General features: G+C 34.2%; 1 non-coding gene across 1 annotated transcript; it reads left to right on the top strand.

Annotated features, from left to right (window-relative positions):
• Window positions 1-235: 235 nt before the first annotated feature.
• On the top strand, window positions 236-399 carry LOC115513209. The gene has a single exon (XR_003968618.1). It is a non-coding gene; the product is annotated as a U1 spliceosomal RNA (small nuclear RNA).
• The last annotated feature ends 23,289 nt before the right edge of the window (window positions 400-23,688 follow it).

Below are 23,688 nucleotides of genomic sequence, written 5' to 3'. Positions count from 1 at the left end.
CATTATGACCAAGACATGGTAGAATTGACCCATCTTAGGGGCTCCTAGGTGGCTCAGTTGGTTGAGTGTCCAATTTCAGCTTAGGTCATGGGCTCAGGTCATCCTCCCACAGTTCGTAGGTTTAAGCCCCAATCAGGCTCTGTGTTGATAGCTCAGAGCCTGGAGCCTGCTTCAGATTCCATGTCTCTCTCTCTCTCTGCCCCTCCCCTGTGCTCTCTCTTGAAAATAAATAAACATACTTACCTGGCAGGGGAGATACCATGATCATGAAGGTGGTTTTCCCAGGGCAAGGCTTATCCATTGCACTCCGGATGTGCTGACCCCTGTGATTTCCCCAAATGTGGGAAACTCGACTGCATAATTTGTGGTAGTGGGGGACGGAGTTCGTGCTTTCCCCTATTAAAAATAAATAAATAAATAAATAAATAAATAAATAAATAAACAAACGTTAAAAAAAAAAACAAAAGGGGTTGACCCATGTGATTTTTTTTTCTTTTTCTTCTCAATCTATGACAATACTGTTAAAAGCTGAAAGACTTCTATCTAAAAATATTTCAGGAAATCAATTCAATATCATTCAATATCAAAATACAGTGGTTTGCACATAAAAAAGATTTTGGAAATTCTGCTGTTTAATGTTTAACCACCTTAGAAAGCCAATAGGAAGCACTGTCAACAGAAGTTGAGTCCTGTATCACAACTAAAACAAAAATGTCACTGATTCAACTAAAACCTTCTATAGGGCAAAAAAACCAAACCCATAAAATGGTAAGAGAAAAGAAGTGGATAAAATCTCCATAAAACTTCTGTCTTGAAATAAATTCTGTTCTTCAGGATTCTCTGTTATATCGATTAGTTTCTTGAATCTTTTGTCAATGCCAACTGCCATCTGTGTCCCATCTTCAAGTAACTCTTGCTTCTCAGCATGACCCTAATGACGACGTTCTTCACACTCCTCCATTATTTTCCAAGTTTCCACCTCAGAGGACCCAGTCTACTTTTCTCTTTTTGTTCTATGATGGGGTACACCCCTGATAAACTGCCATTATAATACCCAATTCACAGAATTGCAGATTTGGCAAGCTCCAGTCACAGCCCAAAGACGCACATCTAGAGGGCCTTAGATTCGATGGGATGACTGTTTTGTACTCTTGAATTTTTATTTTCCAAACCGGGTTAGCATTTTGTTTATCAACTTATTTGATTCACAAATAAATAAATAAATATGTATTAAAACATTTATCTTTGGACTTTTAACTTCAGCTCAAAAATGTAGAGAGCTGGATGGATGTCATCCTCCACCCGATGAGAAAAATGCTGGATATGTTCCAAGTTAACAAACTTGTTTCAATTCTTCAGAGAAACGAGGTCATAAGGCAAACAACCAACCTGAAATGGAGGCATAGAGAAGTCGGGGGCCTGCAGTTTAAAACAGAACCCACACACTAGTTTTCATGGGGAATGTGCCACTAGACGCCAGAGAAGCCAGTAGGAAGATGAAATTATAAAATGTAATGCATTGCTGAAGGCTGAGCGTGGGCTAGCATGGAAGTGAGAAGTCTACAGACCACTCATATTTGCAGTCTCCGTCCTTTTTCAGGTGTCACCTTTAGGAAACCCACCAGGCTTTCTTGGGGGAGCGTAGGAGAGAACACCCCTGACGTGCTGACTTGGGTAAGAAAACAGCAACTGCAGGGATTTGCTAACATCCTTTGCCCCTATTTCCCTTATAAATTAAAATGCTTAACCTGGGGGCTCCTGGGTGGCTTAGTTGGTTTAGTATCCGACTCAGGCTCAGGTCACGATCTCACTGTTCATGGGTTTGGGCCCCATGTCAGGCTCTGTGCTGACGCCTCTCAGCTGGCAGCTCAGAGTTTGGAGCCTGCTTTGGATTCTGTGTCTCCCTCTCTCTGCCCCTGCCCTCCCCACCTTTCTCTCTCAAAAATAAGTAAACATAAAAAAAAAAAAAAAAAGGCTTAATCTGTAGAGGGAGAACAAGGAAGCACTATCCTGCAAGCCAATCCAAGAACCTTAGAGAACTCAAATAGGATAAATAACGGAGGTAAACAAACAAAAGCCCACACCTAGAAGCAGCATGTTTGAGCTGCAGAAATGCAAAAGATAAAGAAAAAATCTTGAAGGTATCTGGCAGAGGGCGGTGGTGGTATACTTGCAAAGACAAGAGAATAAAAATTACAGCATTCTTTTCATTGAAGACTCTATAAGCAATAAGGCAATGAAGTGACCTCTTTAAACTGTTAAAAAAGAAGATAAAATCTTATTAACTCAGAATTTCACACTCAGCAAAAATATCCTTCAAAAATGAGAAAAACTAAGTGCTGCTCAAGCAAACAATAATTGAGGGAAATTATTGCCTATAGACTTACTCTATAAGAAACATTAAAGGAAGTTCTCCAGCGAGAAGAAAGATGGTATAGCAGAAACATGGAATATAATAAAAATCAGAAATGGAATTAATAAAGTAAAAGTCTCCTTTTTAAATTTCTTGTTGTTAATTGCTCTAAACAATAAACCATGTCAAGCAATGATAATAACAAAGTATTGGCTGTAAACTGAATGTCTGACAACAATGGTACAAGGGATAGGAGGGAGAAATTGGGAATAAGTAGGATAATATCTTTACACTACAGTTAAAGAAGTATAATAGTATTTGAAGGTGGACTCAGATTATTTAAAATCTCTATTTTAAACCCTAAGGCAACTACTAAAAAAGTTAAAAGTTATAAATATTATTAAGTCAATTGAGATAAAAGGACATAATGGAAAATTCTCAATTAAAACAAGGAAAAGGATAGAGAAAGAAAAAAAGATATTTAAAAACTACAACAAATAGAAAACAAGCAAGAAGATACACTTCTAATCCAACTATATCAATAATAACTTTTAATGTTAATGGTCTAAACAGTTAAGATACAGAAATTGTCAGATCTGATTTTAAAAAGCAATAAACAACCCATTTATATTTACACGAAGCCTCATTTTAAATGTAAATACCTTTATAAATTAAAAGCAATGGCTAAAGAAATATATATCATTCAAACACTAACCAAAAACAGCTGGAATAGCTGTATTTATTGCAGGTAAATTAGACTTCAAAACAGAGAAGATTATCAGGGATAAACACAGACAGATAGTATATAACAATAGAGACACATTTTCAAAGATGATGTAACACTCCTAAACATGTATTCAGCTAATAGCAGAGTAGTATAAAACATGAGGCATAAAACAGTAAATCTTAATGGAAAAATAAACAATTCCACATGACAGGGACTATGGTGAATACAGAATTTATGCTCCATTTAATGCACCAACATTCAGAGGAAATAATGCTATTGTATTAAGAAATACTGTGACCCAGTATATCCTAATATGCTTAACTCTACACAAATGTGCAACTTTTGAAAAGAAGTGAGTCATTTACAAGGGAACTGGTTCTGGGAGAGGAAAATGAATGATGGGCATTATGAGGAAAGTCGACAAATACACATGCTTTATAGTGATCCTGTGGGAGCAGTTTTCTTTGGGATAGCATTCCTGACTAACCTCCTGCTGGCGGTGGTTTTTATAGTACTAGGGCATGTACCAAGGGCAATGAGTCAAGGCTAGACATCTCCTCCAGTGAAATCCTCCCTATACCTCTGGAAACTCTTACTTTTCTTTCTCTTATCAGCTGCATTTAATATTGGAGGGGAAAGTAAGTATGAGAGGTGCCTGTCAGAAGCCACAGGGATTTGTACGTCAGCCTATCTCCATTGATGTTTTAATTACTGTCGCCTCACAACTCTTAACGTAAAACTAAGCATTAGGATGGGGTAACATGGAGACTTAACTACGCACAGCTGCTTCCTAAGCTACATTCTGTATCTCTGAATTAATAGTGTACATTAAGTCTCTCTGACTTAAAGTGCACAATGGGAAGCACATTTGAAAAATCCAGAGTTAGCTTCTCGCAGATTTTCTGAAATATCTCTGTTCTTAGTGAGTTACAGGTGCTTTTCAGGCATGTTCCCAGAGTTTTCTGGAGAATATATGCACATATATGATCACTGAACTCTACAATCGATGTACGTGGATGCATGTACAGCAATTTGGAGCTGAATTTCCGGGTCTGGCATTCTAAGTACTCTTCTGATATAGTGAACCACATTTTATTGTGACGACTCGTTTCTTATACACTTTCGCATTAAAAAAATAATTGGACATTGATTATGAAGAGTTTTTATCATAGTGGTCTCAGAAAATCTGAAATGAGAAAATACAAAACATTTAAGGGATTGTTTTAAATCATGCAGACTGTACATTATTTTCAGGCTAAATTCTGAGACTACTGCCATGGTTGCTACTCAATACATATTTATTGAGTAAATGATCTCATCCTGTCCTCACTCAACAATTTTAGGTATCATATGTTCCAGTTATCTATTGCTGCGTTGAAAATCATCCCAGAACTGAGTCTCTTAAAACAACTATCAATACATTTTGCTCACAAATCTGCAATTTTGGGCAGGACTTCATAAGGACAGTTTTTCTATGCTCCATATGGTATGAGCTGCAGTGGACCAAAGATGGAAGTCACTAAAGATTCAGCCACTCACATACCTAGTAGTCGATTCTGTCTGTTGTTAACAGCTTCACTGGGCCTCCGACTAGAGCACTTATACGAGGCCTTTTTGTGCCTTTGCTTAATTTACTCATGACATGATGGATGGTTAAGTTCTAAGAGTAAGCAACCCCAAAGAACAAGAGAGCCAGAAGAAAGACCACTGTCTTTTCTGACGTAGATTCAAATGATGCAGAATCACTTCTGTGGTAATCTGTTCATTCAATATGAATTAATAAAATTCGCATGGGTTCAAGAGGATGAAAATATGGTATCACTCTTTAAAGGGAGGAATCTCAAAGAATTTGTGGGCATGTTTAAAGCCACTCAAATCCTCTGTCTGGCCCCATGTTATTTATATTTCTTCCATAAGCAAAATTCATTAATTCCCTTTTAAGACCCCCTAAAAACTTGTCTATTCAGTATCAGATTTCAGCTCGAGTTCTAAGATCTAAATTATGTAAATATGTACTTCAAGTATTTTTCTTGAATATGCCAGCGAGAGTATAGTTCTTCTTTATCTGAAAACCTATTAACTAAAGAGATTTTTCTTCATTCCACACAATAAACATACAGTGATTCCAAATGGAAAAAAAATAAAAATAAAAATAAAAGATAGGTGCACAACAATCACTAGTCCATAGTGATTCCGAAATCCATCAGGCATATTGCCAGTTCTTTAATTAAAGTTTAAAAGTACTTTCCAGAAGTTGTTCACCATGGCTCCTGTCTCTCTCTTTCAGGGTCTTGGTTCCCCTTTCTGAGTCATTCTTTCTTTTCCGTAAAACATAGACCATATTTTCAATACTATAGATTTTCTAGCCTGTCTCTGACCTTGGAGGTTTAGGGATCTAATTACCTATTTAAATTGTTTCTCTCAGTACAAGCTGGTATATATTCCTTAAACAAGGAACTGACTTTTTTAATAAATCAATTTATAATCTATTGCATTAGACAAAAGCAATACCCACTAATCTCTTGGGTTTATGAGACAGTGGCCTTATGATTCCTAGAAGCTCTGTTGTTTAATAGTATTCTATTCATTAGTAGTGAGTCAATAGCCAGTTCTAATTCCAGGGACAGGGAACACGACTCCACTTCTGTATGGGTAGAGGAGGGTCAAAGAATTTGCAAACAAATTTAATACCTCAGTGTCATATAAATTTAATTTTGATTTTAAATATTTTTTGCAAATTTAATCCAGTTTGTAAGTACAGAGTATTCTACGTTAACTTGGCGAAGGAGTAAATAAAATATTATTTCTTTTGAGCTAAATTGAGTGAAGTCATTTCTAGATTGTGTGCCCCAGTTTCTTTTCAACTTATGTCATTCACATTTTAAGACACCAGGTGTAATGTAAATGGAATAAGAAAATATGTGTGAAAGAGATACATAGGCAGGAAAGTTTTTCAGAATTAAAGCATAGAATTATCATCATTACCAGGAAGAAACTTTCTTCCTTAATTGGTTGTAATTCCATTGTGAATTGACATGCTATCCCATAAAAAAAACTGCTTTTCTTTAAAAATGAGAAACGATTATTTTTCCTTTTTGGAAATGTATATTTCTAAGGTCACAGAATGAGAAGGTTTGCTCTAACATGAACTTTCTCTTAGTCTTTCTGCATACCAAGTTTCCTGAATCTAAAGTGCAAAATGTAAAAAAATAAAAAAAAAAATAAATAAATAAAGTGCAAAATGCAAATGGTATTAGACACCCTCTGCATCTATATCATAATTATTAATTATATGTGAGCTCTTGGTAAAACATTATAAAAATATGAAATCTATATATAGCTGTAGTTTTCATTAATTCTATTAAATGTATTTAATGATATGTCTATTTCAAAAATAATACATCCGAGGGGCGCCTGGGTGGCGCAGTCGGTTGAGCGTCTGACTTCAGCCAGGTCACGATCTCGCGGTCCGGGAGTTCGAGCCCCGCGTCGGGCTCTGGGCTGATGGCTCAGAGCCTGGAGCCTGTTTTGGATTCTGTGTCTCCCTCTCTCTCTGCCCCTCCCCCGTTCATGCTCTGTCTCTCTCTGTCCCAAAAATAAATAAACGTTGAAAAAAAAAAATAATACATCCGAATTAGTACATGACTGTCAAATTATAAACCCCAAATACAATACTATTGAAATGACTCAACCATTCAAATTCCATAGAATTTACATGGTCATTGCCCTCATTCTCATGGACAATAGTCTCTAGGGAATAAAAAGAAGCACTGTGTTTATGTTGCTTTAGCCATATATTTATTTTACACTGAGATGTAAAATATCTAGGCAATAAAAATAAGTATCTCCTTTTTCTTGTTTAACCAAAAAGCACAAAGGCAAGTTAGTCAAAATTATGGCTGAGAGTGAGGCCATCTTTATTTATTTTTTAATTTTTAAAGCTAATTGTTTAGCATGCTTAAGCAACTTTAGCTATTTTCCACCTTCCTTCACACTCATTCTACCAATTGCAGTGATCCTTTGCCTCTGATCAATATCCAATAGCATGAAACCTTTCCAGCAATGCTTATTCGAGTGTGTTTCACATTAATGATCTCGGTCTGCTGGAAAACCAATTACACATTTTCCATTTAAGCTCTGCTCTGTAATGGATAATGTTTGCATTAAAGATCTGTCAGCTGTGGTTTGCTGCCAGTCGAGGGGCATACATAACTGAGATGGCTTTATGAAAAATGGTCCAAGCAAGATGTTATTTTCAAGAAACTCTTGAAATAAATAAAGATAGTGAAATTATTTGTCATTATTTTCTTTACTTAATAAACCATACTTACCTATGCTCTAATGTCTCAAATGACATACCACTTATGCTATTTCAAAAATGGAAGTTAATAAATATATATCCAATGTCTTTCATGGGAAAAATCAGGCAAGATTATGAAAAATCAATTCAACCATAGTCTATTAAATGCTTAATATATGCAAAGGACTGTGTTAAAAGCTTAAATTTTATTACTTTATTTATGTGAAAAAGATAGTATTTATAGACCCAGGTAAATATATATAGTTATATACTTTACATATTTATATATTTATAATATATATATTTTTATTTTTATACATAATATATTACTATATATTAATAGTTCATATATTAACGTATACTCTATATTCATAGTAATATACATAGATGCTAATAATAGTTACCTCTATAGGAAAATAGTTGAAAATCTACAGAGGAAAGGTGACTTATTTGTTTTTCTGAATACACTTGTCATTTTTACCATGTGCTTATTTTGCCTTATTATTTAAAAATCTATTTTAAAAATAAAAAATATTCAAACCCAAACCAGTAGACCTATATCAATTTAGCTTATCAGGAGCAACGTACTGCTATCATTATTAAAAAATAGTTAAATGATTTTAGGGAATTAGTGTTTGAATCATTAAAGCACAGAAGAATAGTAACTGTGACTAAACCAACTGAACAGGCCAAAGTATTTAGTGCATCAAGGATGTCAACGTACAGGACATTCAAAAATCTCAATCTTTCTGGGAAAAGTATTGAATTAGCAAAACTGTTACTGGATAGAAGCACATCTTTGAATATATGAAGGATTAAAAAAAATTTGAGTCAGCACAAAATCTTTTAAGTATCCATATTAATTTATGGCATTTCTCCAAAGGTCTCTCAAATTCATTTGACTCTTTCAGATATCACCCAAAACTAAAATTGAGAAAGATGATAATCCATATGTATAATTTTTCTTCCACTCGTACTCCTTACTGTTCCTAAAATTTGGAATGGTGTGAAATGTTGTTAATACAGTATACTTTAGTTAGTCTAAAATTTTCAGAATCTATCTGCATAAAAACAGAATATATTATACTTTTAAATTACATTTATTTCCAATTATTTCTATCACAATGGTTTATAAATACATTAAGTAATGGTATTTCAGCTGAAAATTATAATCATAAGTTCTGATATTCTAAAACCTCAAACAGTCAGTTTTTTCAAAGTGCCTTACTCTAGACTGGTGCTATCACTCACATTTATCCTATTAAGGTTTCTATAAGAGTGTCTCTGCTTATCAACTGCATCAATTTGAAATAAAAAGATTTGTAAATCAAAATAAAACATTTTAAATACATATCTAAAAAAATTAGACATTAGGAGAACCTGGGTGGCTCAGTTGGTTAAGCATCTGACTTCAGCTCAGGTCATGATCTCATGGTCCATGAGTTCAAGCCTTGCGTCGAGCTCTGTGCTAACAGCTCAGAGCTGGAGCCTGCTTTGGTTTCTGTGTCTCCTCCTCTCTCTGCCCTTCCCATGCTCATGCTCTGTCTCTTTCTGTCTCTCAATAATAAATAAACGTTAAAAAAATTTTTTTAAGTCTAAAAAAAATAGACATTAGACCAATTACTATTTTTTCAAAATATTTGCAATTCATTTGGTTGACTGGCCATTAACATTTAGTGAATTTCTTGATCTGAACCAGGCTTCATGCTAAGGGCTTTATACAGATTATCTCACTGAGTCCTCACAACAAACAAAATCTGTTTTATAAATGAGATATACAAGGCTTGGAGGGGTGTGGTAATTTTTCTAGGTACCACAGCCCTTCAATAGCAGAACTGGGTTCCTATTCCTGGGAGTATGACTTTATGTTCTAGGCTCTTAAAATCTAGTTTATACTCCTAATTTGAAAAATGTGCACTTAGTTTTTGTTTGTTTGTTTTTGTTTATTTGCTTTTCTGCAACATATTTAGAGTTCAGACGGTTGATTTGAATTGATAAAAATGACCTCTCTATTCATGCATGCTGTACACATACCTGAGTTAAGGTAGGTAGTAAAGGACAAATATATATTAGTTTAACAAACTGAGATTATAATTCATTAGCATTGAAATCATTGCTCAAGTAGATTTTCTCTTTCTTTGGAGAAACTGAAGAATGCATGCAGAAGCCTTTATAATTCTTGCTACATATATATAATATTTAGAATTTCCCCTGAGAACACTGTATGATCTCAGAATAACTCCACGTGTCTCCAGTTCAATAAAAGAATTTAAAATATATGCCATTACTCCTTTCATCATAGTTTTTTTACTGTAATTTCTCTATTCTTCATAATCATAGTTAATACAAAGGTAAGGCAGATAGCCATAATGTATAAGATTCTCTGTGCCGGTTGAGTGTCTGACTTCGCCTCAGGTCATGATCCATGGTTCCTGAGTTCAAGCCCCACATCAGGCACATCACTGTCAGTGTGGAGCCCACTTCAGATCCTCTGTCTCTCTCTCTCTCTCTCTCTCTCTCTCTCTCTCTGCCTTTCTCCCACTCACCTCTCAATCTCAAAAATAAACATTCTTTTTAAAATAAAATAACATTTTTTAAATAAACAAATTGGTGTTCCTTCACATCTCTAATCACATATCTCAAAATCACAATGTCTACCTTATGTTATTATAACTTACCTCTAAAATCTCTCCTCCAGTCATAGTGCACTGCTTCCTCACAATATCATAAAATATTTCTAAAGAATAGCTCATCTGTTACCTGAGAAAATAAGTTGAAGAATTGGAACATATTGTAACATTGAACACATTGTCTCAATCCAAATGCATCTTTAAAAAAAAAGCCCAAGTTCTACAGCTGGGCAATGAAGAACAAACATTATTGTATTATTTTGAAACAAATATTGGAGGTTACTTTTAGAATAAGTTAATGTACTGACCTAACACAAAAAAATCTGGTTTAGAAGTATATCAACATATTTTTAAATAGCTTTCACAAAAGTACCTTGAACTTTTTGTATTTTTATAATTATGTGTATAATTGCTATATCTTTGTAAACTTATGACTTTATTCTGATTGCATACTTGGAAAGCCTGGAAAATATGGTAGATACTGGATCAATTTTAAGACTAAAAACAACACAGAGGATTGTTACAAGTTCGAAAAGCATTCTATATTTGTTGTGTAAAATGTACCATCATCATGGATATTTAACATGTATAATTTTATAAAGTTATGTTTTAAACACTATACATTTCTGAAAATAAATCTGATTCAACAAACATGTTTTGAGTCCTACCTTGGCATGTGGGCCTGAGACCCACACCTGATTTCAAATAACTCAACATTGAAATCCCAAGTTCTACATAGGTGTTTACTACACTGACAGGCAAAGCTCTCACAAACTGGTTACCTGTCCCCCAAATCAATAATCATTGAAGTGTAATATTTAAAAAGCCAGTTAACTAGCAGGGAGAGATCTGTAATGTCAAGAACACAAGAGAAGGTGTAGAAAATTCAAGTTCTATAAATGATAGTAATTTAAAAGTGTAAAAGTTCAGCGACCATACATAAAAAAATTCTATGTTTTAGGAGCGCCTGGGTGGTTAAGTGTGGGACTTTTGATTTTGGCTCAGATCATGATCTCACCGTTCGTGATGATCTCACCGTTCGTGAGACTGAACCCCACGTCAGACTCCAAACTCAGCATGGAGCCTGCTTAGGATTCTCTCTCTTCCTCTTTCTGTCTGCCCCTCCCCATTATGTTCTCTCTCTAAATAAATAAGCATTTTCTAAAAATTCTATGTTTTAAAACAAGGAACCACTCTGTCTTTTGTTTTTATCCTTCGTACTCTACCAATTGTTTCTTACATTAATTACATACTAGCACCAAAATGACCTTCCCAATCTGGTAAATAATGTGAACCCTAAAATTAGACTAAGTCAAATTGTTTACGTCCTTTGCACTCAAACAATTCAACAAAGAAGGCAATAGGAGAAATACACGTGAATGCCCTTCCTTCTGGCAGAAAGTAAAACCCTACGGTGATTGTCTGCTTGTATTAGCTTATCATGTAGTGCAAGGACTATTTTATGCATTTTAAACAGATAGAAAAGCAATTTAATTGATATTTTCCAAGGCATACCTTGTATATTTCATTTAAATGTTATGTAATCCTTTTGTCTCAATTTGTATTTTTTTAAGGTTTAAGCCACTGCAATTTTTCCAGGGCATTCTAGAAATTTTTGGTATGTACTTTCATAGCGTAAATCATCTTTTAAATTCAAATAATTTGTTTATATAACATAAAGAGCCCCAAATTATAAATGCTAGAAAAGTGACTATAAATATAAGTGAATTGATACATGATTTTAAAAGAATTATTACAAATATCTGCATGACATTAAAAAATAATTTACTACATATAATTAATATGGACCATATACTCAAAATCTTTCTATGCATAAAAGCAATGATTCATTCCTTGACTACTTAAAAAGTTTAAATACAGATCAACTTAAAAAGGCCAAAATTAAACAGAAATTTGAAAGATAAAGAAAAATTGTTTAATTCATAAAAGAAACCTCATAAAAATTGATAAAAGCACAAAGATCCAAAGGAGTAACTACTTTCCTTTCATATTTGATTGTTTTTACCTTGTTTTAGACTTATAAACATACTATTTCTTCTACTGGCTCCTCCTTAAGAACATATTTCATATCAAAACAATTTAAATGCTCTCTTTAAAATACAAGAGCCTCAATACTATTGTTATATCGGTATAATATACACGAATGCTGCTCACAGTGAATAGAATCTAAAAGAAACCATTTTGCCATACAATTTATTTTGAAACCCCTACTGAAACAAGAAAATATACTTTTAAAGTAACTATAATGGCAAAGTATAGATATGCCTGACCAGTCTGTGTTTTTGTCATTTATTAGATTTGTTAAATACTTTCAGTCTCTTCCATGTAGCAGAGAATATATTTAATTATCTGAAGTCAGATTTGTAAAAAGAATGTGGGAGGATTTTTTTTCCACTCTATATCTTTTTTTTTTTAATTTTTTTTTCAACGTTTATTTATTTTTCGGACAGAGAGAGACAGAGCATGAACGGGGGAGGGGCAGAGAGAGAGGGAGACACAGAATCAGAAACAGGCTCCAGGCTCTGAGCCATCAGCCCAGAGCCTGACGCGGGGCTCGAACTCACGGACCGCGAGATCGTGACCTGGCTGAAGTCGGAGGCTTAACCGACTGCCCCACCCAGGCGCCCCTCCCCTCTAAATCTTTAGCCATCTCTGGACAAACAAGAGCAGAGAATAGTGTTTAATAGACTAACAGAATATGAGATAAATACAATGCCTAGTTTGAACAAAGTCAAAAATTATTTTTGTTTCACTGTCCCTACTAACTCTACAAAGATAAGGCCATCATTTCATTAAAAGCAGCATATAATAAACATTTACAAAGCTATAATGGTAACATTTTAATAGAACAGTGTTGAACATTAGCATTCCATAAAGGGAAATATGAAAGAATTAGAAAAAGAGACATAATTGATTTAGAAAAAGCAATTTTATGAAAGCATTTTACAGAAGAAATTTCTAATGGCAGGTTTCTAATATATTAAAATTATAACTGAAACTTTTGAATTCTTATATGAGGTTACATCAATTTCAGTGTGTCATAATGAATGTTGAAGAAATGAAAACCAAGTTTAATTAATAACTACAATATGCTCCCTTCATTTTATGTGAAACTAATAACCAAAATATTTTTTTTCAAAATTCTCCTATGCTCTTAGAATTTAAAGTGCATATTATAGATAATAGAATTATATTTTATCTTATGCATGTAATGAGAGTTCTTAGTTGGCAAAACGAGTGAGTCCCCTCTATTAATTTTTAAGTGAATGGGGTTGATTAAGGAATTTTAGATACTTCTAAGAATCTTTATAAAGACTGGAGAAATAAACCTAAAGTTATGTTTCCAGGAATGGCTCCTAAAACCAGAACTGGAAATATAATTGTCGGGTTCCAATGTAAAATGAATATGTGGGGCCTCTTGTTTGAAAGGTATAGAAAAAAGTACCACCAAAGATACTGAAATATAAAGCCTTTTCCATTCTTCTCTTGTCTTTCTCAATTTCTTATGTTGTTCTTCATTTAATATGTAATGTTACTCTAAATAAGAATTAAAATGCAAAATTTAGCACGAATATTTAATAGACTTTTTAGACAGGTTTTAATTCACAACAAAATTGAGGAAAAGATACAGAGATTTCCCATATATCCCCTGCCCCCTACACATGCATAGTCTCTGTAATTGATATTCCTCACAAGAGTGGTACATTAGTTACACCTGATGAACTTACACTGACCCATTATCATCCCAAATCCAGAATTTACATTAGGTTTATTCTTGGTGTTGTACATTTTTCGAGTGTGTGTATAATGTGTGTGTATAATGTTGTACATTTTTCGAGTGTGTGTACATTTTTCGAGTGTGTGTATAATGACACACAGCCACCATTATAGTATCATACAAAAGAGTGTCACTTCCCTAAAAATCCTATTTAGCCCTCCCTTCCCCAAACTCTGAAAAATCACTGTGTTTTTTATAGTCTCCATCGTTTTGTGTTTTCCTGAATGTCTTATAGTGTAATTATACATATGTAACCTTTTAAGATTGACTTCTTTGGCTTAGCAATTTGCATTTAAGTTTCCTCCATGTCTTTTCATGATTTGATAGCTTATTTCTTTTTAGTGCTGAATAATAGTCCATTGTCTGGATGTATCATAATTTATTTATTCATTCAACTACTGAAGTACATCTTGGTTACTTCTAAGTTTGCGCCATTGTGAGTCAGGCTGCCATAAACATCTGGGTGCAGGTTTTTATGTAAATATAAGCTTTCAACTCCTTTGGGTAGATACCAAAAGGTATGATTGCTGGATCATGTGGTAAGAGTACGTTTAGTTTTACAAGAAACCACAAACTGCCTTTCAAAGCGGCCATACCATTTTGCATTTCCACCAGTAATGAATGGAAGTTTTTGTTGTTCCACATCTTCACCAGCATTTGGTGTTGTTTGTGTTCCAGAATTTGGCAATTCTAATAGGTTTGTAGTGGTATGTCATTGTTTTAATTTCTGTTTCCCTAATGACTTATGATGTGGAGCATCTTTTTATACTCTTATTGGTCATCTGTTTGTCTTCTTTGGTGAGGCGTCTGTTAACGTTTTTAGCCCAATTTTCAAATGGCTTGTTTCTTTGTAATTATTAGTATTGAGTCTTTATATATTTTGGATAATAGCCTTTTAACAAATAAGTCTTGCAAATATTTTGTTATAGTCTGTGGGCTTGTCTTTTTATTCTCTTAACATGGTCTTGCACAGAACAGAAATCTTTAATTTAAAAAATCCACCATATTTATTTTTGCTTTCATAGTGACTTTGGTATCCAAAAGGTCATCCCCAAACATAAATTCATCTAGATTATCCCCTATGTTAGCCTCTAGCAGTTGGTTTGTTGTGTTTGTTTGTTTGTTTTACACTTCCATTTTCTATTTATGTCTATGATTTTGGATTAATTTGGTGGAAGGGTGTAATGCCTGTGTCTAGATTCTTTTTTTTTTTTTTTTTTTTTTTGCATTTGGATATCCGGTTGTTCCAGCACTGTTATTGAAAAAATATCATCTCTCTAACTTATTTATTTGCCCCATTTGTCAAAGGTCAGTTAAGTATATTCATGTGGATCCACTATTAGGCTCTCTCTTCTGTTTTATTGACCTTATTTGTCTCATACCACACTGTCTTGATTCACGTAGCTTTATGGTAAATCTTAAAGTTGAGCAGTGTTAGTCCTCCAACTTTATCATTCTGCTTCAATATTGTGTCAGATATTCTGAGTCTTTTGCCTCTCCACATAAACTTTTGGGTAAGTGTGTCAAAATTCACAAAATAACCTGGTAGGATTTTCTTTGGAATCATATTAAATCTAGAAGTGAATTTGAGAAGAGCTGATATCTTTACAATATTGAGTCTTCATATCCATTAACATGGAATATTTCTTCATTTATTTACTTCTTCTTTAATGTTGTTCAACAGAGTTTTGTAGTTTTTTCAAAAAAATATTGCACCTACTTAATTAAATCTATATGTAAGTATTTCATTTTGGAGGGTGGTCTTATATATGGTATTATGTTTTAACTGTCAAGTTCCACTTGTTCATTACTGGTATTTAAGAAAACAGTTGACTTTTGTATATTGACCTATATCCTGCAATTTGTTGTTGTTGACTTTTCCGGATTTTCTACATAGAAATTTCTGTGCATGTTTTCTGCCCATCTTTTAATTGGCTTATTTGTTTTTCAGGTGTTGAGTTGTATAAGTTCTTCATATATTTTCGATGCTAACCCATTGTCATTTGCAAATGTCTTCTCTCATTCAACAACTCGTCTTTTAGTTTTGTTCACTATTTGTAGATGACATGATACTATACATAGAAAACCCTAAACATGCTATCAAAAAACTACTAGAATTGATAAATGAATTCAGTAAAGTTGCAGGATACAAAATCAATGTGCAAAAATCTGTTGCATTTCTATACACTAATAATGAAGCAGCAGAAAGAGAAATTAAGAAAATCCCATTTACAATTGCACTAAAAATAATAAAATACCTAGGAATGAACTTAACCAAAGATATGAAAGACCTGCACTCTGAAAACTATAAAACATTAATGAAATTGATGATGACACAAAGAAATGCAAAAATATTTCATGCTCGTGGATTGAAAAAACAAATATTGTTACATGCCTATACTACCCAAAGCAATCCACAGATTTAATGTTTTGCATATATTCTCCATCAAGTTGAGGAATTTCGCTTTTATTCCTAGTTTACTGAGAGTTTTAATCATGAGTGAATGTTGGATTTATCAAATGCTTTTTCTGTATTTATTAATATATTCATGTGATTTTTCTTCCTTAGCCTGTTGATAAATCACATTTGGTCGTGCTGTGCAATTCTTTGTAAACATTATTACAGTCAATTTGCTAATAGTTTGTTGAGAATTTTTCCATCTATGTTCATTGGAAATATTAGTTGGTAATCTTCTCTTGTAATGTATTCTTCCGGTTTGGGCATTAGGGTAATACTTGCCTCATGAAATAAATTAGGAAACATTCCCCTATTTTTATTTTCTAAGGTGGATTATAGAGAATTTGGTATAATTTCTTCCTTAAATATTTGATAGAATTCATCAATGAATTCATCAGTGAATTCAGTTTTGATTTCTTTTTGTTTACTGATCCAATCTCTTCATAGGTATAGGGCTATTCATATTATCTATTTCTTGTTGTGTGAGTTTTAACAAATTGTATCTTTCAAGAAATTAGTCCATGTGACTAGGTTGTCTAATTTTTGTGTATACTGTTGCTCATAATAGTCTTTTATTATCCTTTTAATCTCCATTTGATCTTTATTGATATACCCTATTTATTTCTGATAATAATTTATGTGCTCTTTTTTTTTTAGTTAACCTGGCTAGAGGCTCATCAATTTTATTGATCTTTCTAAAGAATCAGTTTTTAGCTTCATTTGTTTTCCCTTTTAATTTCCTGTTTTCAATTTCATTGATTTCTGCTCTAATTTTTATTATTTCTTTCTTGTTCTTTTTCTAGTGTCCTAAGATAGAGTCTTAGCTTATTGATTTTAGATATTTATTCAGATCTAATATATACATTCAGTGCTATAAAATTCCCTTTAATCATTGCTTTTTCTGCATCCCACAAAATTTGATAAGTATTTTTTTCATTTTTATTTACTTGAAGAAATTATTACTTTTTCCTTGAGATTTCTTCTTTGACCCATGTGTTTTTTGAGTGTTATTTAATGCTTATGTATGTATGTGGGGATTTTCCAGTTATTTTTCTGTTATTGATTTCTAGTTTAATTCTTTTATGACCTGAGAGGAGAAATTGTATGATTTCTATTTTAAATTTGTTAAGGCATGTTTTATGGCCCAGAATCTGGTATATCTCAGTGAATGTTCCTCATGAGCTTGAGAAGCATGTGTATTCTAATGCCATACAAAATAGTCTATAGATGTCCATTATATCCAGTTGATTCGTGACATTTTTGTGTTCAGTTATGTCCTTACTGATTTTCTGTCTACTGGGTCTGCCCATTCCTGAAAGAGTGTTGATGTAACCCACTGTAACAGTGGATTCACCTATTTCTTCTTGCAATGCAATGATGTTTTGCCTCACATATATTGCTGCCCTGTTGTTAGGCACATACACATTAAGGATTGTTGTGTCTGTTTGGAGAATTGACTCTTTCATCATATGTCATGTCCCTCTGGAATTTTAATATTTATCTTTATAGTATGCAATGCCAGTGTTAAATGCAAATATAAAAGCACTTCCTGTGCAGAATTACTGAAATTGTACAATCTGTATTTCATAGCCCCTGCCTGTAGATATATTTTTTCTTACCAGAACAGTGGAAACCCTGGACAAAACAAACTCAATCTGTTCTTACTTCACTTTTTGACAAAAACACACACTGATATTATCTACTTCTGGCTTACTGATAAGTAGGATAAAGAAGTAAAGGATAAGAAACTATGGGTTTCACTATCTTTTCCTTTCCTTCTATGTTCACTTTAGGTTTAAATAAATGGCCAGTACCCCAAAGTAAATGAGTAAGAAATGACATGGTAGGATTTCTTGATTTCTTACTTCTTAAAATGTCATTACCATTGTTTCATATTTGAAGTTCTGGTTCAAATGGAAAGTGTGGACTCTGAGTGCCATCACCAATGTTATTTACTCTGTTGTAAGACTTAACATGCTTGCCTTGTATGTTAATGGGGGCATCCTTGTTTCCACGTTGGAAACAAGGAACAATGACAGAAAAGCACATTTCCCCTCTGCTCAGGTGCATTTTCTATTGTCATAACACTTCCCTCTCAAAACTTATGTTCAAAAATATGTTCACAGATAAAATTATTTAAAATTTTAAAATTCCAGGTGCTGGGGCACCTGGGTGACTCTTGTCAGTTAACCATCTGATTATGGATTTTGACTCAAGTCATGATCTCATGAGTTTGAGCCCCACTTGGGATTCTCTCTTCCTTCTCTCTGCCCCTCCTGCACACATGCTCTCTCCCTCTCAAAAATAAATAAATAAACAATAAAAAAAATTCCAGGTGGTGACAACAGGTCATCAAATCAGATGTGGAGTCCTTGTATTACAGCATATGTCTCATGCTCATGAAGTCAGCATAAACAAAGGAATAGAATTGACCACGGATGCCTGGGTGGTCAGTTGAGTGATGAACTTTGGCTTAGGTCATGATCTCACAGTTCATGGATTCAAGTTCCACATCAGTCTCTGAGCTGACAGCTCAGAGCCTGGAGCCTGCTTCAGATTCTGCATCTCCCTCTCTCTCTACCCCTCCCCTACTCATATTCTGTCTCTCTCTCTCTCTCTTTCTCAAAAATAAATAATGCATTTAAACAATTTTAAAGAATTGACCTGATGAAGGAATTGAAGCTCATGGACATCACCAAATATTAAATATCAGGACCCACTTTTACTCCAATGACATTGAATATGATGATGGTTCATCTAGAACATTTCCGTATCATAAAGTTGACCATCCAACCACCCTTGAGCATTTAAAACCAGATGATATTTCTGTCACTGAAGACTGCAGAGTAAGTTTGCATGTTACTTTTTTTTTCTTCTGGATCAAAACCTTACATTTGTATAACTCTAATGCAATTTTTATCACTTAGCTCCATATTAGTTGCAAAGGACATTATGAATAAAAATTATTTGAGAAAGCATGGCTAATAAGATGGTAACTTCCCCCAAAAAACAAACGTTAAATTGATATCTGTGTTGTTTCTAATTTGTTGGCTTCTTTTTTTTCTTTTGGAAGAAATAAAACTTCTTTATTTATAGACCACATGAATTTTTACATAGAAAATCCCAAGGAATCTACAAAACTAGAACTAATAGTAGAATTTAGCTATTTCTCAAGATGTATTTCCCGCTGGTTTACTGATGGGCATTTGATTGTTTTATTTTGTAACAATCAACAGTCCATCTATATACCAGAAACAAATAATTATGAAGTGAAAAAAAATCCATTTAGAACAAACAAAATGCCCATCAACAGAAGAAAAGATAAATTGTGGTGCAGCCATAAAATTTGGCCTATGTGTAGAATTTCTAGGAACATTCACATACAAATCTTTTTGAAGATTAAGTTTTCACTTTTTTAATTAATAACATGAAGATTGCATTGTTGAGTAATACACTGAGTAAACTACTAACATAAGAAATTACCAAACTATTTTTCAAAGTGGCCATATCATTTTCAATTTCCATTAAGCTATTTTTGAGTTGGTTGCTCCATATCCTTATAGCAATTAATACTGCCATTTTTAAAAAATATTTTTAATGTTTATTTGTTTTGGAGAGAGACAGACAGACACGACAGAGCATGAGCGGAGGAGGGGTGGAAAGAGCGGAAGACAGAATCTGAAGCAGGCTCCAGGCTCCTGGCTGTCAGCACAGAGCCCGATGCGGGGCTCGAACTCACTAACCATGAGATCATGCCCTGAGCCAAAGTCAGATGCTCAACCCACTGAGCCACCCAGGTGCCCCAATAATGCCATTTTTTTAATGTAAGCCATTTTTGCTGATGCAATACTGGTATTATATTCTCATTCTAAATTGCATTTATACAGGACTAATCACATTGTGCATATTTGTCGTTCGTATTAAGTAGCCTGGCTCCAGGCCAAAACCCTGTATATGATTTTGCAGGCCAAACCATAGGCAATTGCAAGGCTTTCCTTAAGAAGCCTTAGGCTTCTTGGTGTATACACAATGTATTATAGTTTTCTAGAAGAAGATGCAATCGAGAACTCAGGCATCCCTGGCGGGTTGTGCTCTTCAGATCTATTCTTAGCCCAGGTGCCTCCTTTTGGCTGAGACCTACGTGGATTAGCTTAGTTACTTTTCTCCAATCTGACTCAGCATTTTTCCACTTCTCACCCTTTCCCATTTCAGAAACTGTTACTCCAGCCCCATGGAAATGAGATGATTCCCTGCCATCTGCACTGTGTCATTTGACCCTTACTTGGTACCATTCTTTGGGAAAAAAATACAACACCTAGAAAACATCTTTTTTTCTTTTACCTTTTGTTGCATTGTCGCAGTAAATACGTAACGGCTTGATTATTACTTTCGGTTTGGCTTGTTGCCCTAATTTACCACCCCAACACCTGGCAAGTGGACATATACATTATTTTGTAAAGTGTCTCCTCAAATTATGTTCCTTTTTTTGAGACTGTCTTCTTATTAATAGGCTGTAAATTTTCATCATATATTCTGGATACAGCTCCTCAGTTTGATATATATTTTGCAAATTTTTCTACCAGTATTTTCTTTACTGTGGATTTTGAAAAGCAAAAGTATGTCTACAAAAACTTATTTATCAAGTCTCTGTTTAGTATTCGTGTAAAATACCAGTCATTTCCCAATTGATTTCGTCTGTCACATTTATGAAATTCAATACAGCATATATGTGTGGGTTCCTTTCTGAACTTTCAATTTCACTGATCTATGTCTACTCATCTATATTTTGTGAAGCCAATACCACCTTTTTTTTAATTACTATAGATTTGTATTGTCTTGAAATCAGATAATGTAGGATCTCCAGCCTTCTATTTCCATAATTATTTTGATTTTTCTAGATACTTACATTTCATATAAACTTAAAATTAGTTTGTCAATTGCTACAGATTCCACTTGAGAATCTGATTCTGATTTTATTTATATATTAATTTAGTCAGAATTGGCATAGAAACAATATTGAATACTCTATCCCTAAACATAGGATATCTCTCCCATTTATTTCCTCTTTAACTCATCTCAGTATCCTGTTGCATTTTTAAGTGTACCGATACATACACATATTTATTACGTTAATTCCTACATATTTTATGTTTTAATATTGTGTTATAAATGATAATTGTTATTTTCCAGAAATCCATTTCTAACTCAGTTTTTTATAATGTTTTATTTTATATTTGAGAGAGAGACAGAGTGCAAGCAGGGAAGGGGCAGAGAGATGCACACAGAATCTGAAACAGGCTCCAGGCTCTGAGCTGTCAGCACAGAGCCCGATGTGGGGCTCGAACTCACGGACCGTGAGATCATGACCTGAGCCGAAGTCAGACACTCAACCGACTGAGCCACCCAGGCGCCCCACTTCGAATTCACTTTTAATACACTTCCAGAAATACACTTCTAAAAAATGGGGGAAGGGCTAGATGTATATGTTCTAGGCTGATCTAGGATTCAAAGTACTTACAAAATTTAACTGCTAGATGACACTACCAAGCAAGTGGAATTTTAGGAGTCATCAATGTTAATGTTGATTCTAAGGACCTCATCACATTTGTGAGCCATAGCCACCTCTGAAACATCCCTTTTGTGACACCATGATTCTTAGTGACCCAACATGGGACACTACTGACTATTATAGTCAGAGGCAATGGCCAAAATGGAAGGTATATGAATTCTGACTTATTTCTGCCTTCCACATCCCAAAGGAAGGCATCTGATTGGCAGAACCCAACTTTATTAAAACTTTAGCAATAAGGCAGTCTAGAAAACAGCATTTCCATGTTCTGAAAGTCAGAAATAAATATGTACCAACTTGGGGGCACCTGGGTGGCTCAGTGGATTAACCCTCTGACATCAGCTTAGGCCATGATCTCCCAGTTTGTGGGTTCAAGCCCCTCATCAGGGTCTGTGCTGACAGCTCAGAGCCTGGAGCCTGCTTTGGATTCTGTATCTCCCTCTCTCTCTGCCCCTCCCCTGCTTGCACTCTGTCTCTCTCTCTCAAAAATAAAATAAAAACATTTTTAAACATTTTTTAAAATACATATCAGTTTAATAAATCTATCATATGCAGTGATAGAAGCATGTCTGTTATCTTGCTATATTTATTTACAGATACTACTGTGCCTGTTTATACTCATCCCAAAATTCACCATGACACTAACTGCACTACATCCTAGTAAATAGGTACTATCTTTAAAAATAAGCAGGGTATGTTCTGTTAATTCATGTTATTATTAATTAATTCATTGTGCTTTTAAAAATATTTTCCCCAGGCACCTGAGTGGCTCAGTCAGTTAAACCTCTGGCTCTTAATTTTGGCTCAGGTCATGATCTCATGGTTTGAGATCAAGTGTCGTGTTGGGCTCTGCTTTGGGCATGGAGCCTGCTTCAGATTCTCTCTCTCTTCCTCTCCTCCTGCTACTCCCCAACACGTGTGTTTTCTCTCTCAAAAAACAAAAAAAAATATTTTCCTCATTTGCTGAAATGACTATTTGATTTTTTCATCCATTTAGTTTTTGGATTTATTCATTCTCATATGAATCAGTAATATGTTATTTTTTTCTCTTGCACCTATTCTGGCATTTGTTTTTGGGTTTGAGCTTTTGTCACTTTTTAAACCATTTTTTATTTGCTTTTATCATTAATTTGCTTTCCATTACACACATTTAAAAAAATATTTACTACACGCCTACTATTTTCTAGAGTTGGTAGAACAAAACTTTGGAGATACAAGGGTTAACAAAAGCAGACCCAGGTGAACATAGAAACTACTCTACCTATAAATTAAGTGACTAACAAATAATTATAAAATGGCAGCCTAGGAAGGTAATATGAATTAAAAATAAATGTGTTGGGGCACCTGGGTGGCTCAGTCAGTTAGGCATCCCACTCCGGCTGAGGTCATGATCTCACGGCTCATAAGTTCAAGCCCCATATTGAGCTCTGTGCTGCCAGCTCAGAGCCTGGAGCCTGCTTTGGATTCTGTGTCTCCCTCTCTATCTCTGCTCCTACCCTGCTCATGCTCGCTCTCTCTCTCAAAAATAAACATTAAAAAAATTTTTTTAATGAATGTATTTATAACAGTGTGTAACAAAGATCTGATGCTAAACTATGAAATTTTTCCTAAACGAATAAGTAAGATATAAGAATAAGAAATAACCAGTCAAAGCAGGCAGAAAATGAAGTTGTACAAAGACAGTGAAAGATAAGAAAAAGACTTATGCAAGCTGAAACAGGAGAAGTAGGGAAAAAATAACGAGGCAAAACCTTGCAGACCACTGCATAAAATAGCACTCAGATAAACTTTTAAAGCCTTCAAGTACCAGAAGTGTTAAATATTCATAAAGTCTCTCAGTCATTCATTTTGT

This window comes from Lynx canadensis, chromosome B1 (assembly GCF_007474595.2).
Source record: "Lynx canadensis isolate LIC74 chromosome B1, mLynCan4.pri.v2, whole genome shotgun sequence".
NCBI lineage: Eukaryota > Metazoa > Chordata > Mammalia > Carnivora > Felidae > Lynx > Lynx canadensis.
Note: the sequence above shows the minus strand (reverse complement) of the source record. Positions and strands in the feature narration are given on the sequence as shown.